The sequence below is a fragment of the Oncorhynchus nerka genome, linkage group LG11 (assembly GCF_034236695.1).
Source record: "Oncorhynchus nerka isolate Pitt River linkage group LG11, Oner_Uvic_2.0, whole genome shotgun sequence".
In the NCBI taxonomy this organism is placed as follows: Eukaryota; Metazoa; Chordata; class Actinopteri; order Salmoniformes; family Salmonidae; genus Oncorhynchus; species Oncorhynchus nerka.
In genome coordinates, this window is record NC_088406.1 from 10,838,921 (window position 1) to 10,860,752 (window position 21,832).

At 49.8% G+C, this 21,832-nt stretch overlaps 1 long non-coding RNA gene across 1 annotated transcript in view; it reads left to right on the plus strand.

Moving 5' to 3' along the window:
* Positions 1–6,002, plus strand: part of LOC135573943 (uncharacterized) — a 24,458-nt gene extending 18,456 nt beyond the window's left edge. The window contains exon 2 of the long non-coding RNA XR_010465020.1: positions 5,040–6,002. This is a non-coding gene — a long non-coding RNA (uncharacterized LOC135573943). The remainder of the gene's footprint in view (positions 1–5,039) is intronic.
* The last annotated feature ends 15,830 nt before the right edge of the window (positions 6,003–21,832 follow it).

A 21,832-nucleotide genomic window follows, 5' to 3' on the forward strand; every position in this document is an offset into this window, starting at 1 on the left:
TCCTTGTCCTCCTCCTTGTCCTCCTCCTTGTCCTCCTCCTTGTCCTCCTCCTTGTCCTCTTCATTGTCCTCCTCCTTGTCCTCTTCCTTGTCCTTCTCCTTGTTCTCCTCCTTGTCCTCTTCCTTGTCCTCGTCCCCTTCTTACTCTCACTCCCCTTCCTCTAAGTCTCCAAAATTGGCCTCCGTTGTTGTCCAAACCAAGAAAGCCAACCTAAAGCCAATTTAAAGTGATCAAGCTCTGATTTCTAAGTGAAGAAATGAGCTATGTGTTTTCACACGTGAGCCCTGGGTGTAGGTAATCACTGGGTGTAGGTAATCACTGGGTGTAGGAAATCACTGGGTGTAGGTAATCACTGGGTGTAGGAAATCACTGGGTGTAGGTAATCACTGGGTGTAGGTAATTACTGGGTGTAGGTAATCACTGGGTGTAAGTAAACACTGGGTGTAGGAAATCACTGGGTGTAGGTAATCACTGGGTGTAGGTAATCACTGGGTGTAGGTAATCACTGGGTGTAGGAAATCACTGGGTGTAGGAAATCACTGGGTGTAGGTAATCACTGGGGGTAGGTAATCACTGGGGGTAGGTAATCACTGGGGGTAGGTAATCACTGGGGGGCAGGTAATCACTGGGGGTAGGTAATCACTGGGGTTAGGTAATCACTTGGGGTAGGTAATCACTGGGGGTAGGTAATCACTGGGGGTAGGTAATCACTGGGGGTAGGTAATCGGTTAATGAGTGTGGCATTTTGAATGGAGGTGTTTTCCATACGAAACTGTTAGTTTTGAATCATCTGTCTAATGTACAAAACTGTGTTTAGTGTTTTACATTTGCAAACTGAGTGTAAAGCAGATGATGTGTTTGCAGATTTGCAGACTTGGTCTGAAGATTAGGAACATGAGTTAATGGTTTCACTGAGAGTTCCTCAAGTACCCCTTTTAGTATGTAAGAGAAATTGTTTTTAAACTGTAAGTTGTTTTTTGTGGTATCTGTACTTTACTTTACTATTTATATTTTTGACAACTTTTACTTTTAATTCTCTACATTCCTAAAGAAAATGATGTACTTTTTACTCTATACATTTTCCACGACAACAACATGTACTTATTACATTTTGAATGATTAGCAGGACAATACAATTGTCTAATTCACACACGTATCAAAATAACATCCCTGGTCATCCCTACTTTTTCTTATCTGGTGGACGAAACACAAAAGATAGAATTTGTAGATAATTGGCCCTCTTTCTGGGACTCACCCACAAACAGGACCAAGCCTGACCTGCTGAGGAGTGACGGACTCCATCCTAGCTGGAGGGGTGCTCTCATCTTATCTACCAACATAGACAGGGCTCTAACTCCTCTAGCTCCACAATGAAATAGGGTGCAGGCCAGGCAGCAGGCTATTAGCCAGCCTGCCAGCATAGTGGAGTCTGCCACTAGCACAGTCAGTGTAGTCAGCTCAGCTATCACCATTGAGACCGTGTCTGTGCCTCGACCTAGGTTGGGCAAAACTAAACATGGCGGTGTTCGCCTTAGCAATCTCACTAGGATAAAGACCACCTCCATTCCTGTCATTACTGAAAGAGATCATGATACCTCACTTCTCAAAATAGGGCTACTTAATGTTAGATCCCTTACTTCAAAGGCAATTATAGTCAATGAACTAATCACTGATCATAATCTTGATGTGATTGGCCTGACTGAAACATGGCTTAAGCCTGATGAATTTACTGTGTTAAATGAGGCCTCACCTCCTGGCTACACTAGTGACCATATCCCCGTGCATCCCGCAAAGGCGGAGGTGTTGCTAACATTTACGATAGCAAATTTCAATTTACAAAAAAAAAATGACGTTTTTCGTCTTTTGAGCTTCTAGTCATGAAATCTATGCAGCCTACTCAATCACTTTTTATAGCTACTGTTTACAGGCCTCCTGGGCCATATACAGCGTTTCTCACTGAGTTCCCTGAATTCCTATCGGATCTTGTAGTCATTGCAGATAATATTCTAATCTTTGGTGACTTTAATATTCACATGGAAAAGTCCACAGACCCACTCCAAAAGGCTTTCGGAGCCATCATCGACTCAGTGGGTTTTGTCCAACATGTCTCTGGACCCACTCACTGTCACAGTCATACGCTGGACCTAGTTTTGTCCCATGGAATAAATGTTGTGGATCTTAATGTTTTTCCTCATAATCCTGGACTATCGGACCACCATTTTATTACGTTTGCAATTGCAACAAATAATCTGCTCAGACCCCAACCAAGGAACATCAAAAGTCGTGCTATAAATTCACAGACAACACAAAGATTCCTTGATGCCCTTCCAGACTCCTCTGCCTACCCAAGGACGCCAGAGGACAAAAATCCGTTAACCACCTAACTGAGTATCTCAATTTAACCTTGCGCAATACCTAGATGCAGTTGCACCCCTAAAAACTAAAAAAATTCTCATAAGAAACTAGCTCCCTGGTACACAGAAAATACCCGAGCTCTGAAGCAAGCTTCCAGAAAATTGGAACGGAAATGGCGCCACACCAAACTGGAAGTCTTCCGACTAGCTTGGAAGGACGGTACCGTGCAGTACCGAAGAGCCCTTACTGCTGCTCGATCATCCTATTTTTCTAACTTAATTGAGGAAAATAAGAACAATCCGAAATTCCTTTTTGATACTGTCGCAAAGCTAACTAAAAAGCAGCATTCCCCAAGAGAGGATGACTTTCACTTTAGCAGTGATAAATTCATGAACTTCTTTGAGGAAAAGATTATGATTATTAGAAAGCAAATTACGGACTCCTCTTTAAACCTGCGTATTCCTCCAAACCTCAGTTGTCCTGAGTCTGCACAACTCTGCCAGGACCTAGGATCAAGAGAGACGCTCAAGTCTTTTAGTACTATATCTCTTGACACAATGATGAAAATAATCATGGCCTCTAAACCTTCAAGCTGCATACTGGACCCTATTCCAACTAAACTACTGAAAGAGCTGCTTCCTGTGCTTGGCCCTCCTATGTTGAACATAATAAACGGCTCTCTATCCACTGGATGTGTACCAAACTCACTAAAAGTGGCAGTAATAAAGCCTCTCTTGAAAAAGCCAAACCTTGACCCAGAAAATATAAAAACTATCGGCCTATATCGAATCTTCCATTCCTCTCAAAAATTTTAGAGAAGGCTGTTGCGCAGCAACTCACTGCCTTCCTGAAGACAAACAATGTATACGAAATGCTTCAGTCTGGTTTTAGACCCCATCATAGCACTGAGACGGCACTTGTGAAGGTGGTAAATGACATTTTAATGGCAACGGACCGAGGCTCTGCATCTGTCCTCGTGCTCCTAGACCTTAGTGCTGCTTTTGATACCATCGATCACCACATTCTTTTGGAGAGATTGGAAACCCAAATTGGTCTACACGGACATGTTCTGGCCTGGTTTAGATCTTATCTGTCGGAAAGATATCAGTTTGTCTCTGTGAATGGTTTGTCCTCTGACAAATCAACTGTAAATTTCGGTGTTCCTCAAGGTTCTGTTTTAGGACCACTATTGTTTTCACTATATATTTTACCTCTTGGGGATGTTATTCGAAAACATAATGTAAACTTTCACTGCTATGCGGATGACACACAGCTGTACATTTCAATGAAACATGGTGAAGCCCCAAAATTGCCCTCGCTAGAAGCATGTGTTTCAGACATAAGGAAGTGGATGGCTGCAAACTTTCTACTATTAAACTCGGACAAAACAGAGATGCTTGTTCTAGGTCCCAAGAAACAAAGAGATCTTCTGTTGAATCTGACAATTAATCTTAATGGTTGTACAGTCGTCTCAAATAAAACTGTGAAGGACCTCGGCGTTACTCTGGACCCTGATCTCTCTTTTGAAGAACATATCAAGACCATTTCGAGGACAGCTTTTTCCATCTACGTAACATTGCAAAAATCAGAAACTTTCTGTCCAAAAATGATGGAGAAAAATTAATCCATGCTTTTGTCACTTCTAGGTTAGACTACTGCAATGCTCTATTTTCCGGCTACCCGGATAAAGCACTAAATAAACTTCAGTTAGTGCTGAATACGGCTGCTAGAATCCTGACTAGAACCCAAAAATTTGATCATATTACTCCAGTGCTAGCCTCTCTACACTGGCTTCCTGTCAAAGCAAGGGCTGATTTCAAGGTTTTACTGCTAACCTACAAAGCATTACATGGGCTTGCTCCTACCTATCTCTCTGATTTGGTCCTGCCGTACATACCTACACGTACGCTACGGTCACAAGACGCAGGCCTCCTAATTGTCCCTAGAATTTCTAAGCAAACAGCTGGAGGCAGGGCTTTCTCCTATAGAGCTCCATTTTTATGGAACGGTCTGCCTACCCATGTCAGAGACGCAAACTCGGTCTCAACCTTTAAGTCTTTACTGAAGACTCATCTCTTCAGTGGGTCATATGATTGAGTGTAGTCTGGCCCAGGAGTGGGAAGGTGAACGGAAAGGCTCTGGAGTAACGAACCGCCCTTGCTGTCTCTGCCTGGCCGATTCCCCTCTTTCCACTGGGATTCTCTGCCTCTACCCTGTTACGGGGCTGAGTCACTGGCTTACTGGGGCTCTCTCATGCCGTCCCTGGGGGGTGCGTCACCTGGGTGGGTTGATTCACTGTTGTGGTCGGCCTGTCTGGGTTGGCGCCCCCCTTGGGTTGTGCCGTGGCGGAGATCTTTGTGGGCTATACTCGGCCTTGTCTCAGGATGGTAAGTTGGTGGTTGAAGATATCCCTCTAGTGGTGTGGGGGCTGTGCTTTGGCAAAGTGGGTGGGGTTATATCCTTCCTGTTTGGCCCTGTCCGGGGTGTCCTCGGATGGGGCCACAGTGTCTCCTGACCCCTCCTGTCTCAGCCTCCAGTATTTATGCTGCATTAGTTTATGTGTCGGGGGCTAGGGTCAGTTTGTTATATCTGGAGTACTTCTCCTGTCCTATTCGGTGTCCTGTGTGAATCTAAGTGTGCGTTCTCTAATTCTCTCCTTCTCTCTTTCTTTCTCTCTCTCGGAGGACCTGAGCCCTAGGACCATGCCCCAGGACTACCTGACATGATGACTCCTTGCTGTCCCCAGTCCACCTGGCCATGCTGCTGCTCCAGTTTCAACTGTTCTGCCTTACTATTATTCAACCATGCTGGTCATTTATGAACATTTGAACATCTTGGCCACGTTCTGTTATAATCTCCACCCGGCACAGCCAGAAGAGGACTGGCCACCCCACATATGCTCTCTCTAATTCTCTCTTTCTTTCTCTCTCTCTCGGAGGACCTGAGCCCTAGGACCGTGCCCCAGGACTACCTGACATGATGACTCCTTGCTGTCCCCAATCCACCTGACTGTGCTGCTGCTCCAGTTTCAACTGTTCTGCCTTATTATTATTCGACCATGCTGGTCATTTATGAACATCTTGGTCATGTTCTGTTATAATCTCTACCCGGCACAGCCAGAAGAGGACTGGCCACCCCACATAGCCTGGTTCCTCTCTAGGTTTCTTCCTAGGTTTTGGCCTTTCTAGGGAGTTTTTCCTAGCCACCGTGCTTTTACACCTGCATTGTTTGCTGTTTGGGGTTTTAGGCTGGGTTTCTGTACAGCACTTTGAGATATCAGCTGATGTACGAAGGGCTATATAAATAAATTTGATTTGATTTGATTTGATTGTTGGAGTGTGCCTCTGGCCATCTGTAAATATTATTTAAAAACAGATGGGGGTTGACAGGTGTTTCAGGCCTCAATATAACTCACTGCAGACCTGGACATGACCCCTGGACATGACCCACTGCTTGGTTTGGATTATGGGACTTGGAACTCTGGCTGTCATTGAACTTCATTTGACTGGACGCCCTTTAGAACCATGTTGTAAACTTGTGAACGTGGAATATGTAGTGTTGTGCACAGAAACAACATGTTTTACATTGTCAATGTCCACAGCTCTGTTGATTATCTACTTTATAATAAACTTCCGAACGGATCAACATTTTCTCTGTCATCTCAATGTCCGCAATTCAGTGTATTATGAGTTTCTGTCCCACGGTACAGATGTAGACTCTTAATTGGATCACTCTGATGTCATAGAGAATTGTAGTGTGTCCAAGGTTTAAAAATGAAAGCATCTGGTTCTACCTGTGATTCTTGGAGTGGGGTGAATTTTAGTGTTTACAAGCTGCATGGGAGACTAGTCACAACACTTCCACTGAACTGAGTTGATTCCTGTCATAGTGATTTCATAGTAATGCCATAGTGATCTCATAGTGATGGCATAGTGATGTCATAGTGATGCCATAGTGATCTCATAGTGATGCCATAGGGATCTCATAGTGATGGCATAGTGATGTCATAGTAATGCCCTAGTGATCTCATAGTGATGTCATAGTGATGCCATAGTGATCTCATAGTGATGGCATAGTGATGTCATAGTGATGTCATAGTAATGCCATAGTGATCTCATAGTGATGTCATAGTGATGCCATAGTGATCTCATAGTGATGGCATAGTGATGTCATAGTAATGCCATAGTGATCTCATAGTGATGGCATAGTGATGTCATAGTGATGCCATAGTGATCTCATAGTGATGGCATAGTGATGTCATAGTAATGCCATAGTGATCTCATAGTGATGCCATAGTGATCTCATAGTGATGGCATAGTAATGTCATAGTGATGTCATAGTAATGCCATAGTGATCTCATAGTGATGCCATAGTGATCTCATAGTGATGGCATAGTGATGTCATAGTGATGTCATAGTAATGCCATAGTGATCTCATAGTGATGCCATAGTGATGTCATAGTGATGGCATAGTGATCTCATAGTGATGTCATAGTGATGTCATAGGGGTGTCATAGTGGTGATGTGCTATGAAATGCTCAGTAGTACAGCCTGCAGCCACGACCAGGATTATGTAACAGTGATAGACATGGGTCTGATTTAGTCAAACTAATCAAAGATGGGAAACTGTGATAAGAGGAAAGAGCGGAAGGTGTCCAAATGCACAAACCTGTGTGCACACGCACACGCACACACACACACACACACACACACACACACACACACACACACACACACACACACACACACACACACACACACACATCACATCACATGGATTAGCTTTGGACTTTGACTTTTCCTTCATGTGAAGGTCAGTGACGTCAGTCTCTGAACAATACACAACCACACATGTACAGTTACACAATTGTGTACACACACACACACAATTACACATACACACAATTACACACTTACACAGAGACCATTACGGAGGAACACAATACACTGCTTTATTTTAGTCTGTCACCTGTTCTCTCCCTGCTCTCTCTCTCTCCTCCTTAATCAGAAAGAAAATGTACAGGTGTTCTCTGGTCCCCAAATGGCAGAGCGTGTTCATGCCCCTGAATGTCACTAAGGCTAGTTTCTACAGGAGAAAAAATAAATATGACTGCTCAGCTTAAAGATCACTCCAGTCTTTCTCCTCCGCCACAGTTTTAACAAACTTTTTAAACTGGCCCAAAGAGCAAAGTGGATTTGTAAAGTGCCACTCTTGGATAGAATACAATTGTAAGACAAGCCGGATTTTAACACTTGTAGACTAGAGAGAGAGAGAGAGAGACTCAGTGAGCATAGCCTTGCTATTGAGAAAGGCCACCGTAGGCAGACATGGCTCTCAAGAGAAGACAGGCTATGTGCAGACTGCCCACAAAATGAGGTGGAAACTGAGCTGCACTTCCTAACCTCCTGCCCAATGTATGACCGTATTAGAGACACATATTTCCCTCTGATTACACAGATCTACAAAGAACTCGAAAACAAACCCAATTTTGATAAACTCTCATATCTACTGGGTGAAATACCACAGTGTGCCATTTCCCATGCCAATAAAGCCCTTGAATTAATTGGAGAGAGAGAGAGAGGGGGGAGACAGAGGGAGACAGAGAGAGAGAGAGACAGAGAGAGAGAGAGAGAGAGAGGGAGAGAGAGACAGAGAGAAAGAGACAGAGGGAGAGAGAGAGAGAGAGAGAGACAGAGAGACAGAGAAAGAGACAGAGGGAGACAGAGAGAGAGAGAGAGAGACAGAGAGGGAGAGAGACAGAGAGAAAGAGACAGAGGGAGAGAGAGAGAGAGAGAGAGAGAGAGAGTGACCATGAAGAACCCTCCACTGGAGGTCCCCTGACCTCTTTGGTACTGGGGGTTTGTAGAGCGCCCTCCATCTAAAACCCACCATACTCTCCGCCCCACATACCCCCTGCCACTGATGTGCCTTCACTCCTGTTAGGCTTCTAATGTTCCTAACCTTAACACAGAGGTTGTAGAGGGCTTTACCTCCCACCTCCTCAAACTCCCCCAGGCTCGGAGTGTTAAAATCTAACAAGTCCTCCAGACCCCCTTGCCAGTCTCCAGTCTCTGCCGTCACCTGCAGTGGCGGGAACATTGGTGGCCCCTCTCCCTTTGGCCTCTCAAACACCCCCCTTACCGGCTCAGACAGTGCCTCCTGGACCTCCTCCAGGAATCTCTCCAGCAGCCTAAGAGACGTTATTCCTGTTTGTTGCGCCAAGACCTCCGGGGTTTTCCACCCCTCCTCTCCCAGCAGTCTCAGGTCACCCAGCCTTTGTAAACCCCCTGCCATCAGTTGCCTCTGCAGGGTGGCCGACTGAACCGATCTCAAAGGGATGGCTGGGTTGTGGAAGATAGGCTCCTCCCACACCCACTGCCCAGGCTCCACACCCCCTTCTCGTGTGGGTCTTAGCAGCTGCCAGGCCCTCAGCACCGCAGAGTAAAACTCTGAGAGACCTGCTGTGCTCAGCCTCTCCAGCTTCATGAGGAACAGCTGCCGGTCCAACCCTAATCCGCCAGCTCTCCTCAGCAGCGCATGCTGGTTCCCTCCAGCCAACATCAGTGTGGTACAGCAGTCTCTGCACCGCCTTCAGTCGGAAAGCAGCCATCCTGCTCTCCAGTTCCACCAGGCCCTGTCCTCCTTCGTGGACGGTCATGTACAAAACTGCTGCCTTCAGCCAGTGATGTCCCGACCAAAAGAAGTCCACCAGCTTGCGTTGCAGGTCTGCAAGCAGACCGGCGGGGGGTTGAGGACAGCCAGTTTATGCCACAAGGAAGATGCCACCAGGTTGTTGATTATCAGCACCCTCCCTCTATATGACACTTGGGACAGGAGCCACCTCCACCTGGCCAGTCTTGACACCACTGCCTGTGACAGCCCCTCCCAGTTCTTGCTGACCCACCTCTCCGAGCCCAGGTACACCCCCAACACTTTAAGCCCTTCACAACCCCACTGCAAACCCCTGGAAGCAGAGGAGGAGTCCTATCCCCCCATGCCCCACATAACAGAGCTTTGCTCTTTCCCCAGTTTACCTTAGCTGATGAAGCTCCCTCGTACACCTTCAGACTGGTCTCTAGTTCCTGCATATCTTGCCCATCCCTGACCATCACAGAAACATCATCTGCATATGCTGAGACTGCTATTCCTGTCACCACATCCATGCCTGTCCAGCACACTCCCCGCAGTCTCCTGCGTAGCAGTCCTAAAAAAGGCTCAATGGCTAGTGTGTACAGCTGCCCAGATAGAGGGCATCCTTGTCTAATGCCCCGTCTCACCCAGACTGGCCTAATGAGCCCCCCTCCCACCTTAACCATACATGACGCCCCAGCATACAACAGCTTCACACAGGTCACAAAACTCTTCCCAAACCCAAACACAGACATCACATTAAAACAGATACTCATGATCCACTCTATCAAAAGCCTTCTCTTGATCTAAAGAGACCAGTCCAAAGTTCACATTAGAACCTCTCGACAAGTCCAACATGTCCCTAATCAAGAACAAGTTGTCTGTGATTGAGCGTCCCAGTACACAATATGTCTGGTCCTTGTGTATTATAGAGTCCAGATGGGACTTCAGTCTGTTAGAGAGGACCTTGGCAAAAATCTTGTAGTCCGCACAGAGTAATGCCACAGGCCTCCAGTTCTTAAGTTCACACAAGTCCCCTTTTTTGGGCAGGAGAGTCAGAGCCGCCCGACGGCAGCTCATCGGCAACTCTCCTACCCCAACGCATTCACGCAACACGCAAAAGAAATCCTGGCCAATTGTTCCCCAGAATTTTTTGTAAAATTCCACTGGAAGTCCATCGACCCCGGGTGCACGACCGGGGGACACCTGGGTTACTGCCTCTGCCAGTTCATGTGACAACAGAGGAATGTCCATTTCATCCCTCTATGCCCGAGAGAGCTTAGGGAGTCCTGCGAACAAGACCTGAGCACACATAGGATCACAGATTTCTGCCCTATACAATTCAGTATAAAACTCCACAGTCCGCTCCCGCATCTCCCCCACCACAGAGGTCACCCGCCCATCAGACTGCCGTAGACAATGCATACCCTTGGCTTCACTGCTCTGTCTTTCCAAACCAAAGAAGAAGGAGCTGGGAGCATCCATCTCCTTGAGCACGGAGAACCTGGCTCTTACAAGTGCTCCCTTTGCTTTAACCTGGAAAAAACTGCCCAGGTCCCGACGTAATTCAGCTAAGTTAGCCTGGAGGCCTACATTGCCTTGCCCCACCATCTCTACCTCCATCTCACTAATACACCGCTCTAGTTCCCCCAATACTCTCCTAGCCTCTGAGGATGAGAGAGCTGTGTACTGTTGACAGAAAAGCCGAATTTGCACTTTCCCCACATCCCACCATTGACTCAGAGACTCATACTCCTCTCTTCGCTGCCCCCATCTTTCCCAAAAAGTCTGGAAACCTGAGCAAAAAGTGGCATCTTGTAAGAGCTTTACATTGAACTTCCAATAAGATGCCTGCCGGGGCCCTGGTGAAATAGACAGCCGAGCCATGGTTATGTGGTGATCCGAAAACCCCACTGCGAGAATGGTAGCACCCAGCAGCCTATTGCTCTGATTCCTGGACATGTAAAAACGATCAAGTCGAGCTGCACTCACCCTAGCCCCAAAAACCTTCACCCACGTATACTGTCTTGTGTTTGGATGTTTAGTTCTCCAAACATCCACTAGGTCAAACTGATTAAAGATATCCCTTAACACTCCCACTGACACTGAATGAGGCTCTTCCCCATTTCTGTCTTTTGTAAAATCCATTGTACAGTTCCAGTCACCTCCGATCCCCAGCGTCTCCTCAGGCGCTACTTGTGAGAGTTCCTGTCTAAGACTCCCAAATAGAACCCCTCTTTCTCTCCCTGTGTTGGGCGCATACACATTTAGAAAGACAAAACACATGTTGTTAATTTCTGCTTTAACAACAAGCAACCTACCCCTACACACCTCCTTTGAGGAGCAAATTTTTACAGCCAGACCCGGTGCAAAAAGGACTGCCACCCCTGCACTAAAGATTTGTCCCATGGCTCAACACACTTGCCCCTTTCCACCAGAGCCCCCAATCAACTTCATTCACCACATCACTATGCGTCTCCTGCAGAAACAACACCTGTACTTTTTTTTGTTTTACGTATTCACCCAACACACTCCTCTTTCCCGCATCTCTGGTGCCATTTATATTGAGCGAGCCTACCCGAAGAGTCTCCATAAGAAGTGGGAGAAAAGCCAGCAGAGAAATAGACCAATAGCAAAGCTCAAAAAGCCCCAGTGTCAGTAAGAAATTAAACATTTAAACAGTGTCTGAAGGTAAACCTTTACGCACTGTTGTGACCCACTTCCTCAACCTAAACCGTTTCCTGGGTAAGAGGACACCATGCCCCTCATTTCTCATAGCATGTTGTACCGATCTTACAAACTTTCTAGGATCAGGAAAAAAAGTCTCAAGATTAACTTTTTTCCCCTTAGTCTCATTCAGGAACCTTGTCAGTTCTCTCAACGTGTACTTAGACCCCTCTGGTTGACTGGCTGTCAGCTCCGGGCCAATTGAAGAGGAGTCTGAAAAAAATAACTCCTCATCCTCTTCCTCAGACTCACTTTCCTCCTCTTCTCTATCTCCCACCCTGACCACCTGCCCTTTCTCTCTGGTTAGGGCCTCACCCACAGCAACAGGCAACATTTCCATGGTGCCTTTGTCCACACCCTTTTTCCTTTTCCTCTTGACACCCTCCTCCTCCCCCCCTAATCTCTTACACTTCCCCACTATACTCTCCTCATCCACTAGAATAACCTGACTAGACGCAGTATCATCTGCACCACCCTCCATAGCATGACTAGGGCCAGCCTCAGCTACACCACCCTCCATAGCATGACTAGGGCCAGCCTCAGCTACACCACCCTCCATAGCATGACTAGGGCCAGCCTCAGTTACACCACCCTCCATAGCATGACTAGGCCCAGCATCATCTGCACCACCCTCCATAGCATGACTAGGGCCAGCCTCAGCTACACCACCCTCCCATAGCATGACTCGGCCCAGCCTCAGCTACCCCACCATCTCTAGCCTTACTAGACCCAGCCTCTGCTTCTCCACCATCTCTAGCCTGACTAGACCCAGCCTCCACTACCCTACCATCTCTAGCCTGACTAGACCCAGCCTCTGCTTCTCCACCATCTCTAGCCTGACTAGACCCAGCCTCCACTACCCTACCATCTCTAGCCTGACTAGGCCCAGCCTCATCTACACCACCATCTCTAGACTGACTAGGCCCAGCCTCTGCTGTCTGCATCTCCTTACCCCCTGCATTTTGACCTCGATTTCCCCCACTTGCGCTTGTACCCTCACCTTGTCTATGGCCTTTATGTGGGCAAGCAAAGCTCTTGTGCCCCAAATCCCCACATTCAAAACACTGTAGACTATCTGTGCTGGCAAAACCTGCATAGAGCCCCTCCCCATGCCTCACTTTGAAATGCACATTTAGCTGTTGCTCATTATTGTTCAGAAACATAAACACTTGCCTCCTGAACGAAACAACGTGCTTAACGGCATCTGCCTGAAAACCTGCTGACAGTACACGGAAACCGCTAGCAAACTTACCAAAACGACTCATCTCTTTCCTAATTTGATCATCCGTATTAAACGGAGGCAAATTTGCCACTACAACTCTTGTTGAAGGGGTAGAGAGAGGTGAAATTGACACCAACACATCCCTTACAAATATTCCGCTAGCAATTAGCCTACCGACCAAATTAGCCCTTTTCATGAACAAAACCACAGCTTTGTTCATTCTATAAGCAGAATGTATAAACTCAGCTACCTGTTCACCGACCGCTAGCAGAACCTCCTGCACCTTAACTCCGTTCTCAGGAACACACCTGAATCCATGCTGTATCGACAGCGTCTCCTCCGCGCTAGGCTGACACTACACCTTCCAACCACCAGGAAAGTTACTCTGTCCTCTTCCACCCTAACTTTGAAAAAAAACTTTGGATACCGCTAAAAACAAATATTGCATTAACCCTCCACCATAGAAAATAACATGTAAAGAAAAGAATCAAGAAAGTTAGTTAGGATAGAGCTTTCCACACCAAACACTCAAACTCCAAAAACTCCCAGCATGCACCGAGAGAGAGAGAGAGAGAGAGAGAGAGAGAGAGAGAGAAAGAGACAGAGGGAGAGAGAGAGAGAGACAGAGAGACAGAGAGAGAGAGACAGAGAGAGAGAGAGATAATTAGAGAGAGAGAGAGACAGAGAGAGAGAGAGAGAGAGAGAGAGAGAGACAGAGGGAGAGAGAGAGAGGGAGAGAGAGAGACAGAGAGAGAGAGAGAGAGAGAGAGAGACAGAGAGAGAGAGAGAGAGAGAGAGAGAGAGAGAGAGACAGAGAGAGAGAGAGAGGAGAGAGACAGAGAGAAAGAGACAGAGGGAGAGAGAGAGAGACAGAGAGAGAGAGAGAGGGAGAGAGACAGAGAGAAAGAGACAGAGGGAGAGAGAGAGAGAGACAGAGAGACAGAGAGAGAGAGAAAGAGACAGAGGAGAGAGAGAGAGAGAGATCATTAGAGAGAGAGAGAGGAGAGAGAGAGAGAATTAGAGAGAGAGAGAGACAGAGAGAAAGAGAGAGAGAGAGACAGAGAGAGAGACAGAGACAGAGAGACAGAGAGAGAGAGAGAGAATTAGAGAGAGAGAGACAGAGAGAGAGAGAGAATTAGAGAGAGAGAGAGAGCAGCGAGACAGAGCAGAGAGAGAGAGAGAGACAGAGAGAGGGAGGGAGAGAGAGTTGTCCTTTCTATTGTGATTATATAAAGACAATGATTACAGCAACACTGACATCGTGGAAAAGGCATGTAAACAATTGACAGAGATGGTGCAATGGTTCTCCCACCACAAATGAGCTGTACAGATGATCAATCACAACTTGTAACGACACAAACCGAGACCATCAAAACAACACGATGCACACTTCTGGGGAGGATGAAATCATCAGGCCCTGCTTAGTTGAACCAGCCTGGATGGAAGTATGCTGTGTGTGGTTAGGGGAAATCATATGGCTTTACAGAAGACAAGCAGAGGCCTATGTACTGAATACTTCATATTGTCATAGTTTCATCCTGTTTCTGTAGCCGGCCTACACAACACAATGCTGGTCTGTGTTTTACTTTGTCTCAAACCGTCAGTGGGACTCTATCCCATCATGCATCACAGAGACCGATCCTTTCTGCTCAAAGGATTTGTGTATTTCAGTTTGGTTCTCTTGTATGTGTTCCTCTCCCTCCTTTTCTCCTCTCCCTCTCTTCCTCCTCTCCCTCCTTTCCTCCTCTCCCTCCTTTTCTCCTCTCCCTCTCTTCCTCCTCTCCCTCTCTTCCTCCTCTCCCTCCATTCCTCCTCTCCCTCTCTTCCTCCTCTCCTTCTCTTCATCCTCTCCCTCTCTTCCTCCTCTCCTTCCTTTCCTCCTCTCCTCCTATCCCTCTCTTCCTCCTCTCCCTCTATTACTCCTCTCCCTCTCTTCCTCCTCTCCATCCTTTCCTCCTTTCCTCCTCTACCTCCTTTCCTCCTCTCCCTCTCTTCGCCCTCGCCCTCTCTCCCTCCTCTCCTTCCTTTCCTCCTCTCCCTCTTTTCCTCCTCTCCCTCTCTTCCTCCTCTCCTTCCTTTCCTCCTCTCCCTCTCTTTCCTCCTCTCCTTCCTTTCCTCCTCTCCCTCTCTTTCCTCCTCTCCTTCCTTTCCTCCTCTCCCTCTTTTCCTCCTCTCCCTCTCTTCCTCCTCTCCTTCCTTTCCTCCTCTCCCTCTCTTTCCTCCTCTCCTTCCTTTCCTCCTCTCCTTCCTTTCCTCCTCTCCCTACTTTCCTCCTCTCCCTCCAGCCCTCCTCTTCCTCCTCTCCCTCTCCACCTCCTCTCCCTCCTTTCCTCTCCCTCTCTTCCTCCTCTACCTCCTTTCCTCCCCTCCCTCTCTCCATCCTTTCCTCCTCTCCCTCCTTTCCTCCTCTCCCTCTCTTCCTGCTCTACCTCTCTTCCTTCTCTCCCTCTCTTTCCACCTCTCCTTCCTTTCCTCCTCTCCCTCTTTTCCTCCTCTCCCTCTCTTCCTCCTCTCCTTCCTTTCCTCCTCTCCCTCTCTTTCCTCCTCTCCTTCCTTTCCTCCTCTCCTTCCTTTCCTCCTCTCCCTACTTTCCTCCTCTCCCTCTCTTCCTCCTCTCCCTCTCTTCCTCCTCTCCCTCCTTTCCTCTCCCTCTCTTCCTCCTCTACCTCCTTTCCTCCTCTCCCCCTCTCCCTCCTTTCCTCCTCTCCCTCCTTTTCTCCTCTCCCTCTCTTCCTCCTCTCCCTCCATTCCTCCTCTCCCTCTCTTCCTCCTCTCCTTCTCTTCCTCCTCTCCCTCTCTTCCTCCTCTCCTTCCTTTCCTCCTCTCCTCCTATCCCTCTCTTCCTCCTCTCCCTCTATTACTCCTCTCCCTCTCTTCCTCCTCTCCATCCTTTCCTCCTTTCCTCCTCTACCTCCTTTCCTCCTCTCCCTCTCTTTCCTCCTCTCCTTCCTTTCCTCCTCTCCCTCTTTTCCTCCTCTCCCTCTCTTCCTCCTCTCCTTCCTTTCCTCTCTCCCTCTCTTTCCTCCTCTCCTTCCTTTCCTCCTCTCCCTACTTCCTCCTCTCCCTCCAGCCCTCCTCTCCCTCTCTTCCTCCTCTCCCTCTCCACCTCCTCTCCCTCCTTTCCTCTCCGTCCTTTCCTCTCCCTCTCTTCCTCCTCTACCTCCTTTCCTCCTCTCCCTCTCTCCATCCTTTCCTCCTCTCCCTCCTTTCCTCCTCTCCCTCTCTTCCTGCTCTACCTCTCTTCCTTCTCTCCCTCTCTTTCCTCCTCTCCTTCCTTTCCTCCTCTCCCTCTTTTCCTCCTCTCCCTCTCTTCCTCCTCTCCTTCCTTTCCTCCTCTCCCTCTCATTCCTCCTCTCCTTCCTTTCCTCCTCTCCTTCCTTTCCTCCTCTCCCTACTTTCCTCCTCTCCCTCCAGCCCTCCTCTCCCTCTCTTCCTCCTCTCCCTCTCCACCTCCTCTCCCTCCTTTCCTCTCCCTCTCTTCCTCCTCTACCTCCTTTCCTCCTCTCCCTCTCTCCCTCCTTTCCTCCTCTCCCTCTCTTCCTCCTCTCCCTCTCTTCCTCCTCTCCCCCTCTCCCTCCTTTCCTCCTCTCCCTCCTTTTCTCCTCTCCCTCTCTTCCTCCTCTCCCTCCATTCCTCCTCTCCCTCTCTTCCTCCTCTCCTTCTCTTCCTCCTCTCCCTCTCTTCCTCCTCTCCTTCCATTCCTCCTCTCCTCCTATCCCTCTCTTCCTCCTCTCCCTCTATTACTCCTCTCCCTCTCTTCCTCCCCTCCATCCTTTCCTCCTTTCCTCCTCTACCTCCTTTCCTCCTCTCCCTCTCTTTCCTCCTCTCCTTCCTTTCCTCCTCTCCCTCTTTTCCTCCTCTCCCTCTCATCCTCCTCTCCTTCCTTTCCTCCTCTCCCTCTCTTTCCTCCTCTCCTTCCTTTCCTCCTCTCCTTCCTTTCCTCCTCTCCCTACTTTCCTCCTCTCCCTCCAGCCCTCCTCTCCCTCTCTTTCCTCCTCTCCCTCTCCACCTCCTCTCCCTCCTTTCCTCTCCCTCTCTTCCTCCTCTACCTCCTTTCCTCCTCTCCCTCCTTTCCTCCTCTCCCTCTCTTCCTGCTCTACCTCTCTTCCTTCTCTCCCTCTCTTCCTCCTCTCCCTCTCTTCCTCCTCTCCCTCCTTACCTCCTCTCCCTCCTTTCATCCTCTCACTCTCTTCCTCCTCTCCCTCCTTCGCTCCTCTTCCTTTCTTCCTCCTCTCCCTCCTTACCTCCTCTCCCTCCTTTCATCCTCTCACTCTCTTCCTCCTCTCCCTCCTTTCCTCTCCCTCTCTTCCTCCTCTACCTCCTTTCCTCCTCTCCCTCTCTTCCTGCTCTACCTCTCTTCCTCCTCTCCCTACTCTCCTCCTCTCCCTCCAGCCCTCCTCTCCCTCTCTACCTCCTCTCCCTCTCCACCTCCTCTCCCTCCTTTCCTCTCCCTCTCTTCCTCCTCTACCTCCTTTCCTCCTCTCCCTCCTTTCCTCCTCTCCCTCTCTTCCTGCTCTACCTCTCTTCCTTCTCTCCCTCTCTTCCTCCTCTCCCTCTCTTCCTCCTCTCCCTCCTTACCTCCTCTCCCTCCTTTCATCCTCTCTCTCTCTTCCTCCTCTCCCTCCTTTCCTCCTATCCCTTTCTTCCTCCTCTCCCTCCTTACCTCCTCTCCCTCCTTTCATCCTCTCACTCTCTACCTCCACTCCCTCCTTTCCTCCTTTTCTCCTCTCCCTCTCTTCCTCCTCTCCTTCCTTTCCTCCTCTCCCTACTTTCCTCCTCTCCCTCCAGTCCTCCTCTCCCTCTCTTCCTCCTCTCCCTCTCTTCCTCCTCTCCCTCCTTTCCTCTCCCTCTCTTCCTCCTCTACCTCCTTTCCTCCTCTCCCTCTCTTCCTGCTCTACCTCTCTTCCTTCTCTCCCTCTCTTTCTCCTCTCCCTCTCTTCCTCCTCTCCCTCCTTACCTCCTCTCCCTCCTTTCTCCTCTCACTCTCTTCCTCCTCTCCCTCCTTTCCTCCTCTCCCTTTCTGCCTCCTCTCCCACCTTACCTCCTTTCATCCTCTCACTCTCTTCCTCCTCTCCCTCCTTTCCTCCTTTTCTCCTCTCCTTCTCCTCCTCCTCTCCCTCCTTTTCTCTTCTCCCTCTCTTCCGTCTCTCCCTCTCTTCCTCCTCTACCTCCTTTCCTCCTCTACCTCCTTTCCTCCTCTACCTCCTTTCCTCCTCTCCCTCTCTTCCTCCTCTCCCTCCTTACCTCCTCTCCCTCCTTTCTCCTCTCACTCTCTTCCTCCTCTCCCTCCTTTCCTCCTCTCCCTTTCTGCCTCCTCTCCCTCCTTACCTCCTTTCATCCTCTCACTCTCTTCCTCCTCTCCCTCCTTTCCTCCTTTTCTCCTCTCCTTCTCCTCCTCCTCTCCCTCCTTTTCTCTTCTCCCTCTCTTCCGTCTCTCCCTCTCTTCCTCCTCTACCTCCTTTCCTCCTCTACCTCCTTTCCTCCTCTACCTCCTTTCCTCCTCTCCCTCTCTTCCTCCTCTTCCTCCTTTCCTCCTCTCCCTCTTTTCCTTCTCTCCCTCCCTTTCTCCTCTCCCTCCCTTCTCCTCTCCCTCTCTTCCTCCTCTCCCTCCTTTTCTCCTCTCCCTCTCTTCCTCCTCTCCATCCTTTTCTCCTCTCCCTCCTTTCCTCCTCTACCTCCTTTCCTCCTCTCCCTCTCTTCCTCCTCTTCCTCCTTTCCTCCTCTCCCTCTTTTCCTCCTCTCCCTCCCTTTCTCCTCTCCCTCTCTTCCTCCTCTCCCTCTCTTCCTCCTCTCCCTCCATTCCTCCTCTCCCTCTCTTCCTCCTCTCCTTCTCTTCATCCTCTCCCTCTCTTCCTCCTCTCCTTCCTTTCCTCCTCTCCTCCTATCCCTCTCTTCCTCCTCTCCCTCTATTACTCCTCTCCCTCTGTTCCTCCTCTCCATCCTTTCCTCCTTTCCTCCTCTACCTCCTTTCCTCCTCTCCCTCTCTTCGCCCTCTCCCTCTCTCCCTCCTCTCCTTCCTTTCCTCCTCTCCCTCTTTTCCTCCTCTCCCTCTCTTCCTCCTCTCCTTCCTTTCCTCCTCTCCCTCTCTTTCCTCCTCTCCTTCCTTTCCTCCTCTCCCTCTTTTCCTCCTCTCCCTCTCTTCCTCCTCTCCTTCCTTTCCTCCTCTTCCTCTCTTTCCTCCTCTCCTTCCTTTCCTCCTCTCCTTCCTTTCCTCCTCTCCCTACTTTCCTCCTCTCCCTCCAGCCCTCCTCTCCCTCTCTTCCTCCTCTCCCTCTCCACCTCCTCTCCCTCCTTTCCTCTCCCTCTCTTCCTCCTCTACCTCCTTTCCTCCCCTCCCTCTCTCCATCCTTTCCTCCTCTCCCTCCTTTCCTCCTCTCCCTCTCTTCCTGCTCTACCTCTCTTCCTTCTCTCCCTCTCTTTCCTCCTCTCCTTCCTTTCCTCCTCTCCCTCTTTTCCTCCTCTCCCTCTCTTCCTCCTCTCCTTCCTTTCCTCCTCTCCCTCTCTTTCCTCCTCTCCTTCCTTTCCTCCTCTCCTTCCTTTCCTCCTCTCCCTACTTTCCTCCTCTCCCCCTCTCCCTCCTTTCCTCCTCTCCCTCCTTTTCTCCTCTCCCTCTCTTCCTCCTCTCCCTCCATTCCTCCTCTCCCTCTCTTCCTCCTCTCCTTCTCTTCCTCCTCTCCCTCTCTTCCTCCTCTCCTTCCTTTCCTCCTCTCCTCCTATCCCTCTCTTCCTCCTCTCCCTCTATTACTCCTCTCCCTCTCTTCCTCCTCTCCATCCTTTCCTCCTTTCCTCCTCTACCTCCTTTCCTCCTCTCCCTCTCTTTCCTCCTCTCCTTCCTTTCCTCCTCTCCCTCTTTTCCTCCTCTCCCTCTCTTCCTCCTCTCCTTCCTTTCCTCCTCTCCCTCTCTTTCCTCCTCTCCTTCCTTTCCTCCTCTCCCTACTTCCTCCTCTCCCTCCAGCCCTCCTCTCCCTCTCTTCCTCCTCTCCCTCTCCACCTCCTCTCCCTCCTTTCCTCTCCGTCCTTTCCTCTCCCTCTCTTCCTCCTCTACCTCCTTTCCTCCTCTCCCTCTCTCCATCCTTTCCTCCTCTCCCTCCTTTCCTCCTCTCCCTCTCTTCCTGCTCTACCTCTCTTCCTTCTCTCCCTCTCTTTCCTCCTCTCCTTCCTTTCCTCCTCTCCCTCTTTTCCTCCTCTCCCTCTCTTCCTCCTCTCCTTCCTTTCCTCCTCTCCCTCTCATTCCTCCTCTCCTTCCTTTCCTCCTCTCCTTCCTTTCCTCCTCTCCCTACTTTCCTCCTCTCCCTCCAGCCCTCCTCTCCCTCTCTTCCTCCTCTCCCTCTCCACCTCCTCTCCCTCCTTTCCTCTCCCTCTCTTCCTCCTCTACCTCCTTTCCTACTCTCCCTCTCTCCCTCCTTTCCTCCTCTCCCTCTCTTCCTCCTCTCCCTCTCTTCCTCCTCTCCCCCTCTCCCTCCTTTCCTCCTCTCCCTCCTTTTCTCCTCTCCCTCTCTTCCTCCTCTCCCTCCATTCCTCCTCTCCCTCTCTGCCTCCTCTCCTTCTCTTCCTCCTCTCCCTCTCTTCCTCCTCTCCTTCCATTCCTCCTCTCCTCCTATCCCTCTCTTCCTCCTCTCCCTCTATTACTCCTCTCCCTCTCTTCCTCCCCTCCATCCTTTCCTCCTTTCCTCCTCTACCTCCTTTCCTCCTCTCCCTCTCTTTCCTCCTCTCCTTCCTTTCCTCCTCTCCCTCTTTTCCTCCTCTCCCTCTCTTCCTCCTCTCCTTCCTTTCCTCCTCTCCCTCTCTTTCCTCCTCTCCTTCCTTTCCTCCTCTCCTTCCTTTTCTCCTCTCCCTACTTTCCTCCTCTCCCTCCAGCCCTCCTCTCCCTCTCTTCCTCCTCTCCTCTCCACCTCCTCTCCCTCCTTTCCTCTCCCTCTCTTCCTCCTCTACCTCCTTTCCTCCTCTCCCTCCTTTCCTCCTCTCCCTCTCTTCCTGCTCTACCTCTCTTCCTTCTCTCCCTCTCTTCCTCCTCTCCCTCTCTTCCTCCTCTCCCTCCTTACCTCCTCTCCCTCCTTTCATCCTCTCACTCTCTTCCTCCTCTCCCTCCTTCGCTCCTCTTCCTTTCTTCCTCCTCTCCCTCCTTACCTCCTCTCCCTCCTTTCATCCTCTCACTCTCTTCCTCCTCTCCCTCCTTTCCTCCTTTTATCCTCTCCCTCTCTTCCTCCTCTCCCTCTCTTCCTCCTCTCCCTCCTTTCCTCTCCCTCTCTTCCTCCTCTACCTCCTTTCCTCCTCTCCCTCTCTTCCTGCTCTACCTCTCTTCCTCCTCTCCCTACTCTCTCCTCCTCTCCCTCCAGCCCTCCTCTCCCTCTCTACCTCCTCTCCCTCTCCACCTCTCTCTCCCTCCTTTCCTCTCCCTCTCTTCCTCCTCTACCTCCTTTCCTCCTCTCCCTCCTTTCCTCCTCTCCCTCTCTTCCTGCTCTACCTCTCTTCCTTCTCTCCCTCTCTTCCTCCTCTCCCTCTCTTCCTCCTCTCCCTCCTTACCTCCTCTCCCTCCTTTCATCCTCTCACTCTCTTCCTCCTCTCCCTCCTTTCCTCCTATCCCTTTCTTCCTCCTCTCCTCCTTACCTCCTCTCCCTCCTTTCATCCTCTCACTCTCTACCTCCACTCCCTCCTTTCCTCCTTTTCTCCTCTCCCTCTCTTCCTCCTCTCCTTCCTTTCCTCCTCTCCCTACTTTCCTCCTCTCCCTCCAGTCCTCCTCTCCCTCTCTTCCTCCTCTCCCTCTCTTCCTCCTCTCCCTCCTTTCCTCTCCCTCTCTTCCTCCTCTACCTCCTTTCCTCCTCTCCCTCTCTTCCTGCTCTACCTCTCTTCCTTCTCTCCCTCTCTTTCTCCTCTCCCTCTCTTCCTCCTCTCCCTCCT